This window comes from Rhinoraja longicauda, chromosome 1, assembly GCF_053455715.1.
Source record: "Rhinoraja longicauda isolate Sanriku21f chromosome 1, sRhiLon1.1, whole genome shotgun sequence".
In the NCBI taxonomy this organism is placed as follows: Eukaryota; Metazoa; Chordata; class Chondrichthyes; order Rajiformes; family Arhynchobatidae; genus Rhinoraja; species Rhinoraja longicauda.
In genome coordinates, this window is record NC_135953.1 from 91,136,723 (window position 1) to 91,159,224 (window position 22,502).

At 44.2% G+C, this 22,502-nt stretch overlaps 1 protein-coding gene across 5 annotated transcripts in view; it reads right to left on the bottom strand.

Annotated features, from left to right (window-relative positions):
- Positions 1-22,502, bottom strand: part of fras1 (Fraser extracellular matrix complex subunit 1) — a 427,133-nt gene that overhangs the window by 266,945 nt on the left and 137,686 nt on the right. The gene's annotated exons all lie outside the window — the stretch shown is intronic.

Genomic DNA, 22,502 nt, shown 5'->3' on the forward strand with positions numbered 1-22,502 from the left:
CGAGAAAATGGCAGGAAAAGCTGGCGAAATCAACAACAGCGAATCTGGAAACAAGTAACGCCAACAGAGAGATGGAGTCTCCCTGGATTTATATGTTTAGTGACCCCCCTTGTGGTTGAAGGAGCTAGTTATTGACTTCAGGAACCATGGTTGTGGACATGCCTCAGTGAGCATCTATAGTACTGGAGCGGTGATGGTCAAGTGCTTCAAGTTCCTAGCTGTAAATATCATCATCAATTTATCCTGGACTAACCACACTGAATCTCCAGCCAAGAAAGCAAACCGACGCCTATACTTTCTCAGAAATCAAAGCAAGTTTGATATGTCTCAAACGACCTCTACAGATGCACTGTAGAAAACATCTTATTGGGATACATCACAACTTGTCATCTGATACAGTTTGACTCTGAAGTGAAACTGTTCTAAGCCTGCATTCTGTGGTTTAATTCGGAGTGTTGATCAGCACATTTCACAAACTATCAAAAAAACTCAACGAACTGTCAATTAAATGCAATTTATAATGTATCAAATATATTTGTAATAAAAGAATTATTGCTATAAACCTGTGAAATAAAAACTTGTTTTGGCAACACCTCTGCCCAAGAGATTACTGAGATGTCGATGTAGCCCAGTCCAACGCACAAACTAGCTTCTCCCCCATTGGCTCCATCTACACCATGCTGCCAACATCATCAAGGACCGTTTACACCCTGGTCATTCCCTCTTTTCCCCTCCCCCATCTGGCAGAAGATACAAAAGCTAGAAAGCACGTACCAGATTCAGGAATAGCTTCTTCTACAACTGTTATCAGACTACTGAATAGACCTCTCATCGGCAAAGGGTGGAGTCCCAATCTTCCAGCTTTTCTCATTGCAGCCCTGCCCCTTATTATCTGCACTTTATTTGTAACTGTCACACTCAAATGCCGGAACAACATATCCTGCACTCTATTTTTTTTCTCTTCAGACTACTTGTACTTGTGTATGGTTTGATTGTACTCCCACACTCCTGTTTGGGAGGGTTTAAACTAGATTGGCAAGGGGGTTGGGATCTCATATAGGACAGAGGCACGTGAGAGGCTAGAAGTTGGTATGGAGGGTGGTGTGGGAAAGGTTAGTGGACAGAATAGGCAGCTGAAAGGCAGAGAGCGAGGAAGGAGGGTTGGTTTAAACTGCACGTATTTTAATGCAAGGGGAATGATGGGTAAGGCAGATGAGCTTCGGGCATGGATAGGTACGAGCAACTGGAACGTTGTAGCCATGACTGAAACATGGTTAAGGGAGGGGCAGGACTGGCAGTTCAATATTCCGGGGTACAGGAGCTTTAGCAGAGATAGGGGTGAGGGAAAAAGAGGAGGGGGGTTGCATTGTTGGTTAAGGAGGATGTCACGGCTGTGTTCAGAGGTGACATTACGGATGGTTCGTCTAGTGAGGCTATATGGGTGAAGCTGAGGAACAAGAGAGGGATGATCACCTTGTTGGGGGTGTACTACAGATCCCCGAATAGTCAATGGGAATTAGAAGAACAAATGTGCCGGGAGATTGCAGACAGCTGCAGGTCAAATAAGGTTGTTGTTGTAGTAAGGGATTTTAACTTTCCCAATATAGACTGGGAAAATCATAGCATGAAGGGTTCAGATGGGGTGCAATTCCTCAAAACTCAGGAGATTTTTCTTAAGCAGTATGTGGAGGCCCCCACACATGAGAGGGCAACGCTGGATCTAGTATTTTGGGAAATTGGGGAAGGGCAAGTTAATGAAGCGTGTGTGGAGGAGCCTTTAAGGACCAGTGACCACAGTTCGATTAGGTTTAAGATAGTTATGGATAGAGACGGGCAGGGTTTTCCTCAGGTGCTCTGGTTTCTTTTCACACTCCAAAGACATACAGGTTTGTAGGTTTATTGGCTTCGGTCAAAACTGAAAATTGTCCATACAGTGTAGGTCAATAGTGTAGTGTACGGGGATCGCTGGTCGGTGCGGACTCGGTGGGTCGAAGGGCTTGCTTCGCGTTCTATCTCTAAACTAAAAAAACTAAACTCATACTTCACCAGCAATCATCCATGAGGGTCCAAATAACTATAATCATCCCACACATCCTGGTTTGAAGGACAAACTTTGATCAAAATACATCAGCGAATGAGTCCTTTAACCAATTACTGAAAAGATCTCTGCAATGTTTTCAATGATGTGCATTGTCAGAAATAAATTGTATTCTTTGCTAGGCTCAGATGAGTGGGGATTTGAAAATGTAGAGAATAATGCATCCAGAGTCATTTTGCACCAGCTTCTTCCGGGCAAGTGATTCTGTCGCACACATGTTCCCCCTGGAATGTATATCTCAGGTCAGGACCATGCTTTTATGAGTGAATCTGTGAGCTTTCTCTCTTCTGTACAATCTCTCTCTCCTCCACGGCAGCTATAGTGTGCTTTGTTTGTATTTGGCTAAACTGGGGAGTGGGTCATGTAAGGGTTAAACCCTTCGGGAATTGGGTGTTATGGAGTCATACATCATGGAAACAGGCCTATTAGCCAACGTCGTGCCAACCAAAATGCCCCATCTAAACCAGTCCCATTTGCCCTTGTTTTGGCCCATATTCCTCAAAACCAAGGGTTCCCAACCTGGGGTAAATTTACCCCCAGGGGGTACATTTTGCTTACCCAGGGGGTAAATTTGATCAAAATAATAATGTTAAAACAGTATTTTAAAATTTCCCCTTTGTCGGTTGCTTTGTTATGGTAGAAGTGTAAACTCAAATTACTGAACAAAACAGGGTGGGGGTAAATTTACTGTTGCAAAGTTGTCAGGGGTAAATGGGATGAAAAAGGTTGGGAACCCGTGCTCTAATCCTTTCCTGTCCATGCACTGGGCCAAGTGTCTTTTAAATGCTATTACAGTACCTGCCTCAACTACCTCCCTTCCATATCTCTCGTTTCCCTCTCCCCTGACTCTCAGTCTGAAAAAGGGTCTCGACCCAAAACGTCACCCATTCCTTCTATCCAGAGATGCTGCCTGTCCTGCTGAGTTACTCCAGCATTTTGTGTCTACCTCCTCTGACAGTTTGTTTCATATACCCACAACCCTCTGAGTTAAAAAGCTGTCGCCACCTATACAGCTTGGTTGTTGATTCCCTTAGCTTCGATAAAACACTGCATTCTCTGCCCCTCATGTTTTTTTATACACCTCTATAAGATCACCATTCAGCCTCTTATGCTCCAAGGAATAAAGTCTTAGCCTGCCCAATTGGCAGAGTAACCAAAACTGGATACAATGTTCCCATTGTAGCCTCGCCAATGTCGTGTCCAACTGTCATATGTCCCAGCTTCTATGTACAGTGATGAAGACTTCTATGTCCAGTGATGTACACTATGCCAAAAGCTTCTTTATAGACAATAGACAATAGACAATAGGTGCAGGAGTAGGCCATTCAAACCTATCTACCTGTGAAGCAACCTTCAGGTAACTATGTACCTATTCTCCCCGGTCCCTCTGCTTGACAACACTCCCCAGGGGTCTACCATTCACTGTGTAGAACCATGCCCAAAGTTTGTGTGATTAATTGTGGGAAGCTACGCCGAATTGAGTACGATCGCAATGTGAATTGGACAGATCCCATTTTAGTGCATATTCCTGGGTGACCTGAACACTATTTCAAATATCTCTTTGGCTTTTTTTGTGACAGACTTGATTAAGCATTGACATGGGGCAAAGCAATGCCTCAGGGCCCTAAAAAGGATGAATATCAAAGACATAATATTCTTTTGAATGTGTAATAGCCACAATTGTATACAGTTCTTCATAAGGGGAAAACGGCTCCCTGCATACTTTCAATGTCATCACGCCTTTTGTTTTCCATAGAAACTAAAGATGAGTTGCATTTATGATCATTATGATTTGTCCTGCAGTTCATTTCAGTGATATCCATCAGACCTCAAGGCTTTTACTGTGCATTACTCTGGAGATTGACACCATTTAGTTATTAGTTTTATATTTACATTTTCGTCCCATATTTTCATAAATTTGTATTCAGCAACACCACTTGCTCTGAAATCCCATTGTACCAGATCAACATTTGGGCCTGATTATTTCGAGTTCTGTAGCTTTCTATATTTTCTTGCAGGTCACAGAGACGCACAACATGAGAACAGCCCCTTTGGCCCAACTTGTTAATGCCGACCAAGATGTCCCTCTACGCGAGTCGCATTGCCCAAAACTTGGCCATATCCCTGTAAACCCTTCCTATTCAAGAACTTGTCCAAATGGCACTTAAGAGTTGTTATTGTACCTGACTCACTCACTTCCTCTGGCAGCTCACTCCATATATCTACCACCCTCAGTGTGAAGAAATTGCTCCTCAGATCTCTTTCAAATCTTTCCCCTCTCATCTTGTTATTCTTGTTCTACTTATCACCTCTTTACTTCAAGTGGTCATGCAGTAGTTGGTACAACAGTATATAACAGTATAACAAAACTTTATTGTCATTCGGTATAAATACCGAACGAAATTTCAGCAGTCACAAGACACAGCAAAAAAGAAAAGAACACAGGACACACGACCCCAACACAAACATCCATCACAGTGACTCCAAACACTCCCTCACTGTGATGGAAGGCAACAAAACTTCCACTCTCTTCCCCCCCGCGCCCACGGACAGGCAGCTCGACCCCTACCGAGGCAACCGACACGCACAGCCCCCGCAAGGGGATGGAAGGCCCCGCGGCCGAGCCACACCGGGCACTGAAACGTCCCGCGGCCGAGCCGCGCCGGCGATGTTAAGTCCAACGGCCGAGCCGTGCCGGGCGATGGAAGGCACCGCGGCCGCTGCTAAGTCCCGCGGCCGAGCCGCACCGGGCACTGAAACGTCCCGCGGCCAAGCCGCGCCGGCGATGTTAAGTCCAGCGGCCGAGCCGCACCGGGCACTGAAACGTCCCGCAGCCGAGCCGCGCCGGCGATGTTAAGTCCCGCAGCCGAACCGCACCGGGCGATGGAAGGCCCCGCGGCCGCGCCGGGCGCTGAACTGTTCCGCGGCCGAGCCGCACCGGGCGATGGAAGGCCCCGTGGCCGAGCCGCACCGAGCACTGAACCGTCCCGCGGCCATACCGGGCGATGGAAGGCCCCGCGGCCGAGCCGCGCCGGGCACTGTTAGGTCCCGCGGCCGAGCCGCGCCAGCAATGTTAAGTCCAGCGGCCGAGCTGGAAGGCCCCGCGGGCGATGGAAGGCCCCGCGGGCGATGGAAGGCCCCGCGGCCGAGCTGCGCCCCGGGGAAGAGACCTAATAAAAGAAAGGTTTCCCCCACCCCACCCATCCATGTACCTGTCTAACTGTTTCTTAAACGATGGGATAGTCCCAGCCTCAACTACCTCCTCTTGCAGCTTGTTCCATACGCCACCCACACTTTGTGTGAAAAAGTTACCCCTCGGATTCCTATTAAATCTTTTCCCCTTCACCTTGAACCCATGTCCTCTGGTGCTCGATTCCCCTACTCTGGACAAGAGACTCTGTGCATCTACCCGATCTATTCCTCTCATGATTTTGTACACCTCTACAAGAGCTCCCCTCATTCTCCTGCGCTCCATGGAATAGAGTCCCAGCCTATTCAACCTCTCCCTATAGCTCACATCCCCTAGTCCTGGCAACATCCTTGTAAATCTTTTCTGAACCCTTTCAAGCTTGACAATATCTTTCCTATAACATGGTGCACAGAATTGAACACAATATTCTCACGAGGCATGGGGTAGTAGCAATTCTGTCAGGGAGGTGTCTTCCCAATCAGCCATTTTGTTAAAGGCATTCACAGAGAAGCAACCATCTGGGTAATTCTTGTGCTTGCGCCAATCTTTAATTAAATTCACGGCGGCTGACCACAGGAGCACCCACAGAGAACCCAGGTGAAGATACTAAAGGATGAATATGATTACATCTATGATGGGGTCATGACACGCTTGATGTGTACATTTAATTATGATATTGAAGGTGGCCATTTAGCTCGGTGAATCTATACCAGGTCTCAAACAATTCCCATTGGTCCCTGTAACTTGTGTAGAATGGAACTGCAGATGCTGCTTTAAACCGAAGATAGACACAAAAAGTTGAAGTAACTCAGCGGGACAGGCAGCATCTCTGGAGAGAAGGAATGAGTGCCATTTCGGGTCGAGACTCTTCTTCAGACTGAAAGTAATGGGAAAGGGAAACGAGTGACATAGACGATGATGCAGAGAGATATAGAACAATGAATGAAAGAGATGCAAAAAAAGTAACACAGTGCAACTTGCTCACTCACACTGCACCAGCCTCCCACCTGTTGGTTCGAATTTTACAGTCAATAGCTAGTGAAAGCACCCAGCCCTGAACTTGAGAAGATCCTCACAAATTTCAGTGGAGTGGATGAAGTACATTTCACCCATCCCAACATCAGATATTTTCAGGTACTACCTACAGACTGTTCCACAATAAGGCTGTAGTTGCTTTCCTAAGAAAGCTTGTGTGAGAGAAAAATGCATTATAAAATGAATTGTGTCAATGGAGATTTTTCAGGGCTAGTTTCAGAGCCACAAGAACTATTATTTCTCCCATAGGATTTTCAAAAATAAGGGTTGTTTTAATAGCAACAAGTTAATTTTTGTTACTGCAAGCTATAAATACCAAAGGCTGTATGTCATATTGTTTAATATAACCGCATAAGTGACATTAGAAGCGATTCTTGTCAATTTCCTTGGCCACCCATGTAGAAACCGATAGTCTGGGTTCTTCAGAGACAATGGTGTCTGATTACTGCAGGGAGAGGGGTTAGATGGAAAACAGTTTCTTTTGTTGAGAATATCATCTTTTATGCTTGTCGTTTTCCAACCTATCTTTAAAGTAGTTCTCTGAACACTGATTAAAATCACACTATAACCTATTTGGCCCATGTAAAACAAAGGTGTTCCACAATTCATCAATCGCGTTATATCCAATTCACATTAAGCAAACACTCAATGTTACAGAACGAAGGTAGGCACAAAATGCTGGAGTAACTCAGCGGGACAGCCAGAATCTCAGGTTATAAGGAATGGGTGACGTGAAGGTGGTCTGGGAGAGTGGGGGTGGGGGTCGTGGGGATGGGGTAGGGGGGATGGAGTGGGTCAGTGGGGGGAGGAGGGGGGGGATAAGGGGGATTGAGTGGGGGGGGTTGAGGGTGCTACACCAATACAGGAGAGACTTTGAGTCCAGGGCTCACTCAGTGACAACACCCTCTCCCCTTCCCTGATCCCCCTCTATGAGGATTGGGCCCAACAGGTCCACTTATCATCATATCATATATATACAGCCGGAAACAGGCCTTTTCGGCCCTCCAAGTCCGTGCCGCCCAGCGATCCCCGTACATTAACACTATCCTACACCCACTAGAGACAATTTTTACATTTACCCAGCCAATTAACCTACATACCTGTACGTCTTTGGAGTGTGGGAGGAAACCGAAGATCTCAGAGAAAACCCACGCAGGTCACGGGGAGAACGTACAAACTCCTTACAGTGCAGCACCCGTAGTCAGGATCGAACCTGAGTCTCCGGCGCTGCATTCGCTGTAAAGCAGCAACTCTACCGCTGCGCTACCGTGCCGCCCTTGGTCTAATTGAATTAAAAAATAAGTCACTTTGCTGTTTTGAATATCTATAGAGAATTAAAGAAAATATTCTGAGAGAATGACAAATCAAAAAATATGGCATTAACTATCCAGGCTGTATTTTTTTTCACTTGGCATGCCAGTCAAAATCTAGTTGATGGAAGATTAGGGATTTGTGTAACTGTGTACTTGATGGATCGTACAGCCTTGGTGAGCGGAAGAGCCCACTTCCATAAAGAAGACTTTCTAAATCTATCCAGACACGGAATGTTTGGACAGTCCAGCACAGTAACTGAGGCACATAAGATTGGCATTCTATAATCAAGATAGACATGCAATCATTACTGATGGACACCTCTAGCGTGTCAAATATTACAGTTTTGCTCTGATAAAACCCAAAGGGACTGAATTTGTCCATTTGACTGAAAATAGCTGTTTTTCATTTTATACTTTTTGCAACCTCAGTCATTTTTAACTAATTCCCATTTCTCTTGCATTTTTCCTCTGAGATTGTGAATGTTTTTGCAATATATTGACACGCTCATTTACTGTCGCATTAAAGTGCTCGTATCACCCAACTTGGTATGAAGCAGTAGAAACATGGCAGCATATTTCAGATGCTGGTTTACACAAAAAAATACAAAATGCTGGAGTAACTCAGCGGGTCAGGAAGCATCTCTGAAGAACATGGATTGGTGACGTTTCAGGTCGGGACCCTTCTTCAGACATAGGGAAGCAGCCTAAAGAAGAGTGATCAGAAACAGATATGCCCCGGGTCTGGCCAAATCAGAGCTTCAGAAAGGTTCAACGTTACCTCCCTGTTTGTGTACTCAGTGCTTCTGTTCATGAATCTCAGGTTCCCATGTACTTTACCAAGTACAGTCCCCTCCATAACGTTTGGGACGAAGACCCATCATTTATTTATTTGCCTCTGTACTCCACAATTTGTGATTTGTAATAGAAAAAAATCACATGTGGTTAAGGTGCACATTGTCAGATTTTAATAAAGGCCATTTTTATACATTTTGGTTTCACCACGTTGAAATTACAGCAGTGTTAAAACACAGGTATAAGAGAGTTCTCAGCACCTAGTCTTTCCACCAATCTTTCCATCACCTTTGGAAACTTTTATTGTTGTTTTGTCAACATGAGGACCAAAGTTGTGCCAATGAAAGTCAAAGAAGCCATTATCAGACAGAGAAACATGAAAAAAAACTGTTAGAGACATCAGCCATACCTTAGGCGTACCACAATCAACTGTTTGGAACATCATTAAGAAGAAAGAGAGCACTGGTGAACTTACCAATTGCAAAGGGACTGGCAGGCCAAGGATGACCTCCACAATTAATGACAGAAGAATTCTCTCTTTTTCATAAAGAGAAATCCCCAAACACCTGTCCAACAGATCAGAAGCACTCTTCAGGAGTCTGGTGTGGATTTGTCAATGACCACTATCTGCAGAAGACTTAATGAACAGAAATACAGAGGCTACACTGTGAGATGCAAACCACTGGTTCGCCACAAAGATAGGATGGCCAGGTTACAGTTTGCCAAGAAGTACTTAAAAGAGCAACCACAGTTCTGGAATAAGGTCTTGTAGACAGATGAGATGAAGATTAACTTATATCAGAGTGATGGCAAGAGCAAAGTATGGAGGAGAGAAGGATCCAAGATCCAAGCATACCACCTCATCTGTGAAAACGGTGGTGGAGGTGTTATGGCCTGGGCATGTATGGCTGCTGAAGGTACAGGCTCACTTATCTTCATTGATGATACAACTGTTATTGGAAGTAGCATAATGAATTCTGAGGTGAATAGACCCATCCTATCTGCTCAAGTTCAAACAAATGCCTCAAAATTCATTAGCCGGCAGTTCATTCTACAGCAAAACAATGATCCCAAACATACTGCTAAAGCAACAAAGGAGTTTTTCAAAGCTAAAAAATGGTCAATTCATGAGTGGCCAAGTCAATCACCCGATCTGAACCCAATTGAGTATGCCTTTTATATGCTGAAGAGAAAACTGTAGGGAACTAGCCCCAAAACAAGCATAAGCTAAAGATGACTGCAATACCGGCCTGGCAGAGCAACACCAGAGAAGACACCCAGCAACTGGTGATGTCCATGAATCGCAGACTTCAATCAGTCATTGCATGCAAAGGATATGCAACAAAATACTAAACATGACTACTTTCATTTACATGACATTGCTATGTCCCAAACATTATGGTGCCCTGAAATGGGAGGACTATGTATAAACACTGCTGTGATTTCAACATGGTGAAACCAAAAATGTATAAAAATGGCCTTTATTAAAATCTGACAATGTGCACTTTAACCACATTTGATTTTTTCCTATTACAAATCTCAAATTGTGGCGTACAGAGGCAAATAAATAAATGATGGGTCTTTGTCCCAAACATTATGGAGGGCACTGTACTCTCTCGTGTATCCTGCCACCATGAAAAATAAATTATGCGCAAATACCCACTGTTCTCTCTGTTCCTTCACACCTTTTGAACCTATAATATCTCTACTTGTTTGTTCTCCTGAAATGTATCACCACATACTTCACTGTATTAAATTGATTGCTGGATGTCCATCCAATCTGTCAGCCTTAGGTATAGAGTTGCACAGCATGGCAGCACACCCTCAGCCCACCTTGTTGATGCCAACCAAGAAGGCATTCTGGTCTAACCCCATTTGTCCGCTTATGGCCCATAGTCTTCTAAACTCTCCCGATCTATATAACTGTCCAAATGTCTTATGAACGTCACAATTATAATCGCATCCTGCAGATACATACTACCCTCTGATTAAAACTGATGCCCCGAGATCCCTCTTAAATCTCTCCCCTCTCATTTTAAGCCTAAGCCCTCGAGTGTTAGTATTCTTGGAAAAAGATTGTGATAGATGATTTTATCCATGCCCCTCTTGATGTTGTGCACCTCAGTAAGGTCATCATTTAGCCTCCTAAGCTCCAAAGATGAGTCCCAGCCTATCCAACCTCTCCCTATAACACGCCCGCAAGTCCAAGCAATATATCTATAACCAACTCAATGATATCCTTCCTATAATTGGACGACCGGAACTGCACACAGTGATTCCAAGTGTGTAAATCCTGCCCTAGTATATTCTCTTATGTTTTGCACTATCCTCACACTGATGTGTACATATCCTAGATTGATGTTTGTGACAAATCTAAAATTTTACCCACATTCAAGTCATTAATAAGTACAATAGTTACACTGGCCAACACCACCATTGACCATTCTTTCATCTGAAAATTACCATTTACGAATTCCATTTGATAGCAGCTGGGCGTCCTTTTTTATGCTGAGCGATTGAACATATTCTCCCAGTAATAATGGTTATTCCAGGAGGAGTTACATAAGGGTAAATAATAAAAAAGAAATTCTACTTCCATCCATCTCGTGATGGGCAAATTCCTTGTAATGACTTTTATATCACCATGAACAGAGCTGTGCGGAATATGTACAGAAGGAAAGGAATTGCAATACAACAATTGATAGATGTTAAATTAGAATGTTTACATCTTGAAGAATGAGCAGCCAGATCTGATTATAGAGCTTCAATCGGAAGGGAATTATGGAGACGTTATGATGCAGTGATCCAATGAGCAGATTGAAAAGGGTAGCTGCATGGTAAGAGACATACTGAAATACTTTTCATTCAGTCCAAATCTTCACACAAATAAACAGATAATATGGATTTGGGATAAGGAATTTAATTCATTATTATTTAACTTTTGTCTTGCTCATCAAATCACCAATTTCTTTCAGCATTGTACCATAAATCTACCCTGCAGCCAAATTTACTGACACTTTCAATATGCCACTGAAAGTTCGTGAAATCGGGAATTAATTATCTCTGTCCGACGAAGGGTCTCAACCCAAAATGTCACCCATTCTTTTTCTCCAGAGATGCTGCCTGACCCGATAACTACAGATTTTGTAAAAAAACAAAGTGACTACTCAGCAGCACAGGTATTTATTCACAAAGTGCTGGTGTAACTCAGCAGGTCGGGCAGCATCTCGGGAGAGAAGGAATGGGTGTCGTTTCGGGTCGTTTCTTCAGTCTGAAGAAGGGTCTCGACCCGAAACGTCACCCATTCCTTCTCTCCCGAGATGCTGCCTGACCTGCTGAGTTACTCCAGCACTTTGTGAATAAATAACTTCGATTTGTACCAGCATCTGCAGTTATTTTCTTATACTCAGCAGCACAACTGGGACTGAGCTCACCCTTTGTAATCTTGTTTTTGCACCAATGTTGAATTGTGCTTTTATTCTTCAATGGGATTAAAATATTCAGAGTGACTCAAATTACATGTGTCAAAGAGTTGCTTGAGTTTAAATATCTACATCCGTATACTGTCAGCCTTTCACTTGTATGCATTAACAGATAATGCAAAAAATTCCAACGGGTCCAAGTGCTGCTTTTGCTAAATGCCATGATCGCTATCTCATTTCCAGGCAGTCCTAGAATCAGACCATTGGATTCATAAAGAGTACCACACAATCACTATAAGAGAAGCACTGTAATATATGGCTGGACAATGTCATGAAACATAAGAGCAACACAATATGTAATAGAGCCATCTGTGTTTGCCTGAGAAGCAAGGTAACATGTTTGGGTTTTGTGCAAGATTTTATTTTCGATTTTATTCAACCTGTGTAGGAGTTTACTTAAGCCCCATTTAGGCGATTTTCTAGGCGACTACAGGCAACTAGGCTGTTACCACACGGTCGCCGGGGTGTCGCCTTTATGGTCGTGAGTAGTCTCCAAAGAGTCGTAGCGTTTTTCTGGTCGTCGCTGGATTTTGAAATGTTTACAAATTTTCAGCGACTGTTGGTTTGATGCCAATGAGCATAGCTTGACGTCTTCTGATGTAGGTGCTGTCGTAAGTTGTCGCCAGGTGATGTTGGTTGTCGCCGGAGCTGACTTCGGTGAATTCCATTGGCGACTACCTATGTCAACCAGCGACAGGTACCGGCGTCAAAACTGGAGGCCAAAATGACGTGAATTGTCTTCAGTTGTCGCCGACAGGGTCGTAGCTTGTCGTAGCTTGTTGCGGGTAGACGTAGGTTCACTTCAGTTGTCGTAGGTTGGCGCCTGCAGGGTCATAGGTTGTCGCCTGCGTGGTCGTAGGTTGTCGTACGGGCGGTCGTAGGTGGACGTCCTAAATCGCGACGATTGGGTCGCTGGTTGTCAGTAGCTTGCAGTGGCTTGACGTCGACTAGGTGGTAGGTTGTTGTAGCTTGTCGTAGACATTGTCGTGGGGGGGGGGGGGGGTTCAGCCGCCGGTTTTTCGGTGACCTTCTACGACTATGACAGTCGCCGGCAGTCGCCTAAAATATCACCTAAGTGGGACAGGCCCTTTACTCCTTTAACAGGAATCATTTGCATTGCCAGTGTAGGCATCACCCTACTGATTCATGACCAAGCTGGGGACGATTAACAACTATGACATTGAAAATTTGCAAGTAATTCAGCAAGATAATATATTTAACGTAAAATTGTCCTGAAAGCGTCACGTGAAACATGAACACATCTTTTCTCTTTTGTATTGTGATTTGACTGGTTGACTTTGCCAGAATCTCTGTGCTGTGTTTCAAATTTCTTGTATTTAAAAACATGTCACGCTTAAAAATTTCGGTGTTGCTCATCTGTGAGCATGTTAACTTGTAGAGTTGAAAATTAAAGGTTTTATTAAATGACTAAAAAGTTTATATTTTTAAAGTAGACCATTGCAGAATCTGAGTCTGAAGAAGGGTCTCGACCCAAAACATCACCCATTCCTTCTCTCCAGAGATGCTGCTTCTCTCGCGGAGTTACTCCAGCATTTTGTGTCTATCTTCGGTTTAAACCAGCATCTGCAGTTCCTTCCTAATCATTTTACCTAAATGTGATGCGCCGAACTGGTAGGTAAGTTAATTCAATAATATTTGCTCCTTTTTAACTAAAGGAAATTAATAAGTTACTGTTGAATTTGCAGGGGGGAGGGGTGGTCCCAGTGGATCAATTTATATAAACAATAGGTTTAAATGGGGATTGACAAATGGCTCTAATACCATACCCTAACATAAGGGAGCTTGTTATGTCCAGAATGAACAAATGTATGAAGACTAGATGGAATTCACAGAAACACAATTGGCAAATATTTGTTGGTTCAAATTCTCAATGTTATTTCTTTTTAACAAGTTAAGTGTATGGGCATGTTCTGTTGCCATGTCAACTGGACCAACAGATTCTTGTAAAACTCTTTACAAAAGGTAAATGCTTTCTTATGAAGCACGTGCCTGTCTCTGCTGAAGCAGCGTTTTGTTCAGCAGCTGGACAGCTGAATAGCGCATTGGGCCTTAGGCACTTGAACAAGCCTTGGAGGCTTTTCCTCTGCAGACTGCAACCATTGAGGGCAGGCAATGACAGGCCCAAGAGCTATGGGGGACTGCAGACAACAGGGAGTGGGAAGGGAGACAATCAGGGTCACATAATGTGTGGGTGGTGGGAGGGAGGGAGGAATGGAGGGTTGGTGTGGGGGAACAGAGGGAGTTTGCGGCTGCTGTGGAAAAGATGAACACTAGGATTTATGAATCAGGGAGTAGGGGAGTGAGCAAGACCACAGGAAGAGGGGTTCAATGTTGATAGTTTGATTGGGGGAAGGAAAGGCTTTGTTGCTTGACACTCGTGTCCCGTTTCACAGTCCTTAAATATGTTGATGTGGGACCTCAGGCTTCTGCACCTCCTACCCGATGGCAACAGGAAGAATAGGGCACAGCCCTAGTGGTGGGGATCTTTGATGATAAATACTGCTTTTTTTTGAGGCAGCACTTCATATAGATGCTTTCCGTAGAGGGGAAGCTCTCCCGTGATGTACCAGGCTGAGTCCACCACTCTCTGAAGCCTCTCGGTTTCTGGTTGGATGGAATTGCCATACCTGGCCAAAAACCCTGATGAAGGGCTGCAGTTGCTCTATGGAGTGTTTCTCTTTCCAACAGATGCTGCATGACAATGACATGGCACCAGCATAATCTGCTCCACATCAATACCTTTCCATCAGCTTTATCTATGTTACATCTGTTAAAGTAAAATAAATGGAGAAATAAATTGAAGTTCACATCCCAAAACTGAGGTAAAATGAAATTTCTTGCAATAGATGTTTGATGTTGATTCCCAGCTTTGACGCATTGCTGAACAATTCATTGAAAAAAATGAGACTCGAAGGAACCACCTAGGAGGCTGCACACAGACCCTATATTAAAATAATTGCAGACTTCAAACAATGCACTGTGAGCTGAAGCCTTATCTCAGTCTGCAAGTACACCAACATCACCATTTAAATCTTTATACACCCATGTAGCTGGAGCCTGTGCTAAATATTGTAGGTCTGGTACAAACATATTTTACATGTTTTCTTTATTAAGAGAGCATATTCGTTTGATGAAATAATGTTTTGCCTACATCAAGCAGCTGTTATACTAAAATCTGCAGACATTGCCAGAGGTCAGTTTGAGCACTACATGGATTTGGAGAGATCCATAGAGTCACACAGCGCAAAAACTGTCCCAATGGCCCACTTTGTCCATTCCAACTGCTGGACCTATCGCGCCTCATCCCATGTTGCCCACATTCAGTGAAAAAGGGACAGACCCAAAACAATGACAACCATTCCCTCCACAGATACTGAAATCCTCCAGCGCCGTATGTTTTGCTCAAAATGTCCACACCTGCAGTTCCTTGTGTCTCCATACCCTTCCATACCTTTGTAATTTAATTACTTCTCTGGACACTTCTTAAATGTTAAGCTGCCACCATCGCTCTCAGGCAGCACATTCCAGGCTCCAACCACCTTCTTTGTGAAAGAATTGCCCCTCCCAACTTACACCTATGCCCTCTTGTCTCAGATGCGCACGCCATGAGAAACACATCTTATTCTTTTGCCAGGTATGCCTTTGCACATTGGCAGTTTAGTTTTTGTTTTAGAGATGCAGTATGGAAACAGGCCCTTCAGCCCACCAAGCCCACGCTGACCACTGAGCACCTGTACACTAGTTCTACCCTACACAGTAAGGACAACTTAGAGAAGCCAATTAACCTCCAATCTGAACATCTATGGAATGCGGGAGGAAACTGGAAAACACTCAGTACCCACTCTCTGTCAGCACGTCCACTTCATCTAGGAGGTCATCTTGTAACCTCTCTTTCCAAGGAGAACCATCAACCTTTTCTCACAGCAGCTAAGAAGAAATTTACACCTTTTCTAGTGTAGTGATCCAAATTGGCCACAGTACAGTAGCTTGGACCTAAACAAGAGTTTATAAAAAAATTATCCGGATTTCCTTTTTTTTACATTTTACGTCACACTTTAGCTTAGTTCAGAGATGCAGCTTGGAAACAGGCCCTTCGGCCCACCTAGTCCATGCAGAACAACAATCACCCATATGCTAGTTCTATGCTATATACTAGGGATAATTTACAGATACCAGTTAAGCTACAAATCTGCATGTCTTTGGAAACTTAAGTAACCAACATGCTGTTTTGTCCTTCACCTTTAATGATTTATGCACATGGACGTTAAGGTTTCTCTATCCATTTAAACTTTGAAATAAGTTCCATTTACAGCACAAAGTAATTCCACTGGAGACCTTCCTGAGCTCGTCAGTTCCTCTGGCCACTTTGTCATCTTGTCTGCCTGACATCTGCAACCTCCCTCATTTCAACATTCTACTTCCCAATTCTTCTGAGGTTATTGTAATCCTGTTCTTTACATCAACAGCCAGCTTGTTTATAACAATTTAATAGAGCAATGGACACAATGCTAACCCTAAGGGAACCTCAGCACAAAGTATTTCTGTAAAGCTTCTTTCGACCAACACACTCTGCTACCTGTTCCTGAACTAAATCTATACATTTATCACCACTTTCACCATTAATTATATGGCCTTTCATTTTAACAAGCCCCCGATGAAAAAACATTCTTGAAAATCCATGGGCGATGTTTCTACACCGTTCATCAAACCGCTCTGCATAAACCTTCACAGAATGATGGCTTGTATCCTTCATTTATCCTCAATGTCTTTCCCTTGCAATCACCTGCTTCAGTCCGCCTGTGCCCGATGTGAAATTAGTGGAATCAACATCTTCCCCGTTAACTACTTTTGAGTTTAATATACACTCTTTCCAAAATTATACTTAACCGAGTTAGGTTGAGGCGACTGAATCCCTCATTGTGATATCCTTCATATCCATTCTTTCACTTCATGGAACCAGAACCAACATGCTTCCTTCCTCAGAGAAAAAAAAATCAAACCGTTGAAGAAACGCAGCAGGTCAGGCAGCATTTGTGATGGGTAACCGACAGGCGGTATTTGTGAAGGGTAACCGACAGGCAGTATTTGTGGAGGGTAGCAGACAAGCAGCTTTTGAGGTCAGGACCCTTCGTCAGTCAAGATTCCAGAATTTGCAGTCTCTTGTGTCTCCATGCCTCTTTCCTTCTTGGTCAAGAAAGAATTGGAGTTACAAACCTCTCCTGCACATACGCTGCAGAAACCCTAGCACCATTCCCCAGTCAATACTAGAGTAACTAAAGCTCCTAATATTGGTGCTTTATTTTAAATTGTCCAACAAATTTACTCTTCCATCACTTCTCACCCTTTGGGAATATATATACATGTACATGTACATACACATACATTGTGGCGCGTCGAAAGAGGCCCAAAATGAAGGCAAGGAGCCGGGTATTTTGGGGCGTTATGGTTTATTACACGGTTATCAGACGGGTCGAGTCTGCCGGAATGGCTTCGCGCCCAAAACCTTGTCCATTCCCGTGCCGAGGGGTCGGTAGTGGTATGGCCTGACCCTTGGGAGCCGCCACAACATATACATATACACACATATACACATACATATAGACACACGTATACATACACACAAATATACACACACACATACATACACACAAATACTCATACAAATATATATATACACGTACAGTTTGAAGAAGGGTCTCGACCCGAAACGTCACCCATTCCTTCTCTCCCTAGATGCTGCCTGACCTGCTGAGTTACTCCAGCATTTTGTGAATATACACGTACACACACGCGCACACACACACACACATCTACACACAAACGCTGTTCCCATGCTTATTATCCGCTAAAGATAATTTCAAGCATCAGATTCTGGTTAGTAGTGATCCTGGTTTCCCCAGGGCAGTTCAGATAATTTAGCTGACCATGTGTAAATTGATCATATATCAGATATACTTCAATTCCTTTCTATCAACAGCTCAAATTGAAATACATTTAAGGAGGAAATATCATGATAAATCTGCACAAATATTAGGGTTTATATTCTGCATGGATCCTTTAACGACAGCTCCCGAGGAGGAGCCAGCGCTGCCGTCGCAGCTGCGGCTTGCCTGCAGTCCGTCAGTCTTTTGTGTTTTTTGTTGTTTTTGTATGAATTGTAGTTTTAATATGGTGTAGGGTTTGTATGTTATGTGTGTGGGGGGGGGGGGGGGGAACGGGAACTGTAAAATTCTCTCTCCCGAACGGAGACGCGACCTTTGTTTCTGTGTCGTGTCCCCGTTCCCGTTGCGGCCTACCGGCCATGCACCTGGGACCACCTGCGGCGCTGGCTGCCTGCGGATGCTGCGGGAGCGGCTGCGACTCGTCTCCGGAGGCTCCGGCGCGGGCCTCGTGGACGTCGGAAGCCCGCAGGCCCCTGGATGGGGGCCGACATCGGGAGCTCCGGCAGCGGCAGAGGCAGCGTGTTCGCCCGCCCCGAATCGCGGGGCTTGGGTCGGCCCGCCGCGGACCTTTCACCGTCCGGCGCGGCCTGGAATAGGCCGCGGGATTTTCACCGCCCGGCGGGGGCTTCAATGTCGGGAGCCCCGACCGCCCCGACGTGGCAACTCCAACAGCCTGACCGCGGGAGAAGACGGCAGGGGAAGAGAAAAGACATTGTGGCCTTCCATCACAGTGAGGAGGGGACTGGAGGAAACTCACTGTGATGGATGTTTCTTTTTGTTTGGTGTTAGTTTGTGATTGTATGTGTTATTGCATTTTTATTGATTATTCTTATTGGTCTTATTGTTCAACTGCGAGTAATGTTTCATTTCACTACACATTTATGTGTATGTGACAAATAAACGACTATTGACTATTGACTATTGACTTTGAATAGGTTAAACAGTACAATATGAACCAGCTGCTTCTCCTTTACGGATCACTCCAATGAGATCGCTTCATGAATCAGGATTTAAACATTACACATGCAAGCTTCAGCACTCCACTGCTCATTATTCAACCATAAGGAATCATCTGCACACTACAAGGTATCACAAAATTCTGGAGTAACTCAGCAGGTCAGGCAGCATCTAGGAGAGAGGTGACGTTTCAGGTCGAGACCCTTCTTCAGACTGAACACTACACGTTGTTCACTGACACATCTTCCGTCCTCTCTGGAGGTAAGGTGGAGCACCGCTGGATCCTGCCACCATGATCTGAAAGATTAGTCGTACATTGAAATTATCTAACCCCATTCAGAGGGGACCACAATAGCCAACATAGAGATGCATTTCACTTCCCTGAAGTCAGGACTGAGCTTGAACCATCAGTATCCTCAGACCCAACACTTCTCAAATACTATCTTCACCACCCACAGCCCAAAGAGTCATAGAAAGATACAATAAAGAAACAGTCCTCTTGGCCTGCCGAGTCCCCAGGACATCAACCAACCATTTACATTAATCCTACATTATACTTTTTACATTGTACTTTTTACATTATTTGTTTAGTTTAGAGAATACTACGTGGAAACAGACCCTTCGGCCCACTGAGTCTGTACCAACCAACAATCACCCATACACTAGTTCTATCCTGCACACTCGGGACAAATCACACAAGCCAATGAACCCACAAACCTGCCTGTCTTTGGAATGTGGGTGGAAACCGGAGCACCCAGAGAAAATCCATGTGGTCACTGGGAGAACACTGGGAGAACATAAAAACTTCGTACGGACAGTGCTCGTATTAGATTTTTTGTTAACTCTCCTCCGATTCTACCTCTCACCTACACACCAGGGGCAATTTACAATGGCAAATTAAAGCACTTCCTTATTGTCAATGTTAAAGCCCAGAAATGGATTAAACAAAAAGTTAGTTGTTGGATTCAAGATTTAAAGGTTGACAATCATAAAGCAACAATTATTGTTGATAACCCTTATTACATCTACAGCAGAGGAGTGACGATGCATTGCAGAGAACGAGTGGGAGGTGGTAAATCAGAAGCAGGCTTTCTTGCCCACAAGAATCATGTTCAATCTCAAGGATTCCCTGAGCCACTCTGGTGATTCTGCCCTGCCACAGGGAGAGGACAAATTCAGGAAAACCCTCAGATAATGATGGGCGATAGTGTCCAAGGTATGACTCGTGTGGTTATGACCATGTCGGGCTATTGGGTGGTTATTCTGAAGGAAGGCACATCAACTTGAGCACATTCCCAATGTTAGTAAGGAGGAGTCTGCAAGGTTGCTGATTGAGATGCATTTTAGACAATGGATTTCAGTGGTCTGACCTGTATAACTCTTATTTTGTCTTGTTGCAGCAGTTTGAAGCAGATTAGTGGCTGACCAAACTATTCCAGAGATGTGAACTATAGTTCTCATCTAGCCTAAATGGGGAAAATACGTGATACTTCCTTCCCTGACAGACATTAATGAGCTAGACAGATTTTTAACATTATCTGGTGCGGTCATGGTCACCACTGCCGACAATACCCTTTTATTCCAGATTTGATTGAGTGGAGTGGGTGCAAGTTCTCCAGCTGCCACAGTGGGATTAGGTCCAGGCCTGTGGTTACAGCTCCAGTAATGCAACACCACGCAACTGAACCCTCCAGTGATGGTTTGATGTGAAACATCTCTTTTTTTTTTGCCAAGTTATCGGATCAGCACTGAATTCAAAGGAAGACAGTCTACTTCTGCTTTCACTGTTATGATGGCAAACAGAGGAGAATCTCACAAACAAATTCGCCACAAGTCCAGGCAAATTGATTAGACCTATCAAGTTCCAGGATTTTCAGATCCTCTGAGCTACAGTGTTTATCTTCCCAGCTGCTCCGAGGTATTAGGTCACAATCGTGCAGCACCTCGTTCTCCAGTCTGTCCTGAGGTGTTCCCTTAAACGCAGGCTAAATCCAGCAAAAAAGCATAAAAATTAAAGACGGTAGTTTAAAGCCAGCTGTCGGCCTGAGGCCCGCAGGGAAATGAAGGTAGCAGACTACCTAATGCCAAAAACAGAGCTCTGCCTCACAGCAAGTCATCATCTGACGTCTCAGCAATTGACTCCGAGCTTCTCAAGTAGGAAGAGTCAACATGGATTCATGAAAAATAAATCTTGTCTGACAAACCTAAGAGGAAAAACAGCAATAGTTTATCTGGACTTCTTAAAAGTACCAAGTTAAAAGCTACCCCACGAGATAAGGTGTCACAGGAATGCAGGTAACATCTCACTGTGGATAAAGGATCCGTTAACTCATTGATAGCAGGAAGGAGAGAAAGCTACCTGTGAGTAATGGACCATCACAGGAATCAGTGCTGGGGTCACAATTATATATAGTTGCAGTACCTAGGAGAGGCATAAGATGAGGTACAATACATGCAAGTTTAGTTTGCAATACAAAGGCTGGTGGGAAAGTAAGTTGCAACGAGGACCCAAAATAACTGCAATAGGATACAGTAAGATCTGCCATAACATGCTTTTCCATAATACAAATGAGAAATAATGTCAGTGATGAATTAGGTAACGCTATGTACGTTGCACAGGTCAAATTAGTTATTGCTGTGAAAAATATCTTTATTCCTGAAAATCCTACAGGAAAGATAACTTCACCATTGCAAGTTTAACCATCTGAAACCCCAAACCTTTCCCCATTGACACAATTGTCTTAAAATGTGATTTTCTACAACACTGGCAGTGAGTGAACAGATGTGATGGGGAAAAATAGAAAAGCAGAATATATCATTTAAATGTGGTGAGATTAATGACTGCTGGTGTTCAAAAAAAGCAAAGTGTGCTTCAACACGAAGCACTATGTCAATGTGGTCAAGAAGGTAGAAAATGTTATTACTGACCTCCGTTGAAGCTGGACTATTGCAGCTGTATTTAATGCCTATGTGGTACTGTGGTCATTGTATGAATGCAGATTATAGCATCTAGAACTAAAGACTTGCCTTCTTTTTTGCATCTGCAGAATACATTCTGGGATCAACTCAAGGCAGCACAATGACACAGCTGGTAGAGCTGCTGCCTTACAGCGCCAGAGACCTCAGGTACTGTATGTGTAGTGTTTGGGTGCTCTCTCTGTGACCGCATGGATTTCTGCAGGGTCCTCTGGTTTCCTCCCACATCCCAAAGTGAGCTTGTAAGCTAACTGGCCTAGGTAAATTGCCCTTGGTGGATGCCTAAGTGGAACAACATAGAACTAGTGCAAACGGGTGATGGATGGTTGGCATGGACTCGGCGATCCGAAGGACCTATTTCCATGCTGTATCGCTAATATGTTCAATGAATAATTATCAGCAACGACCCGAGGAGAGGTGTCAACAGAAAGGTGGCCGAGCTCAGCAACCAGGGAGAAGAAAACCTGTGGGCGGCCCCAAGCCTCAATCTAAAGTGTTTTGTGCACTCCAGTGGGCTGAGTAAGCAATGGCCGTAGTGGGCAGCATCTTCCTGGGACATAGAGAGTGGCTGGAGAATGGAGAATGGTGGTGTCTGGGGAGGTGGGGGAGAGGGGAAAGGAAAGGAGAATACAAAATGGTGGATGAGAGGGAAGCAGGTGAGAGGGAACCAGAGGAGAGGGAAACGGGTCAGAGAGA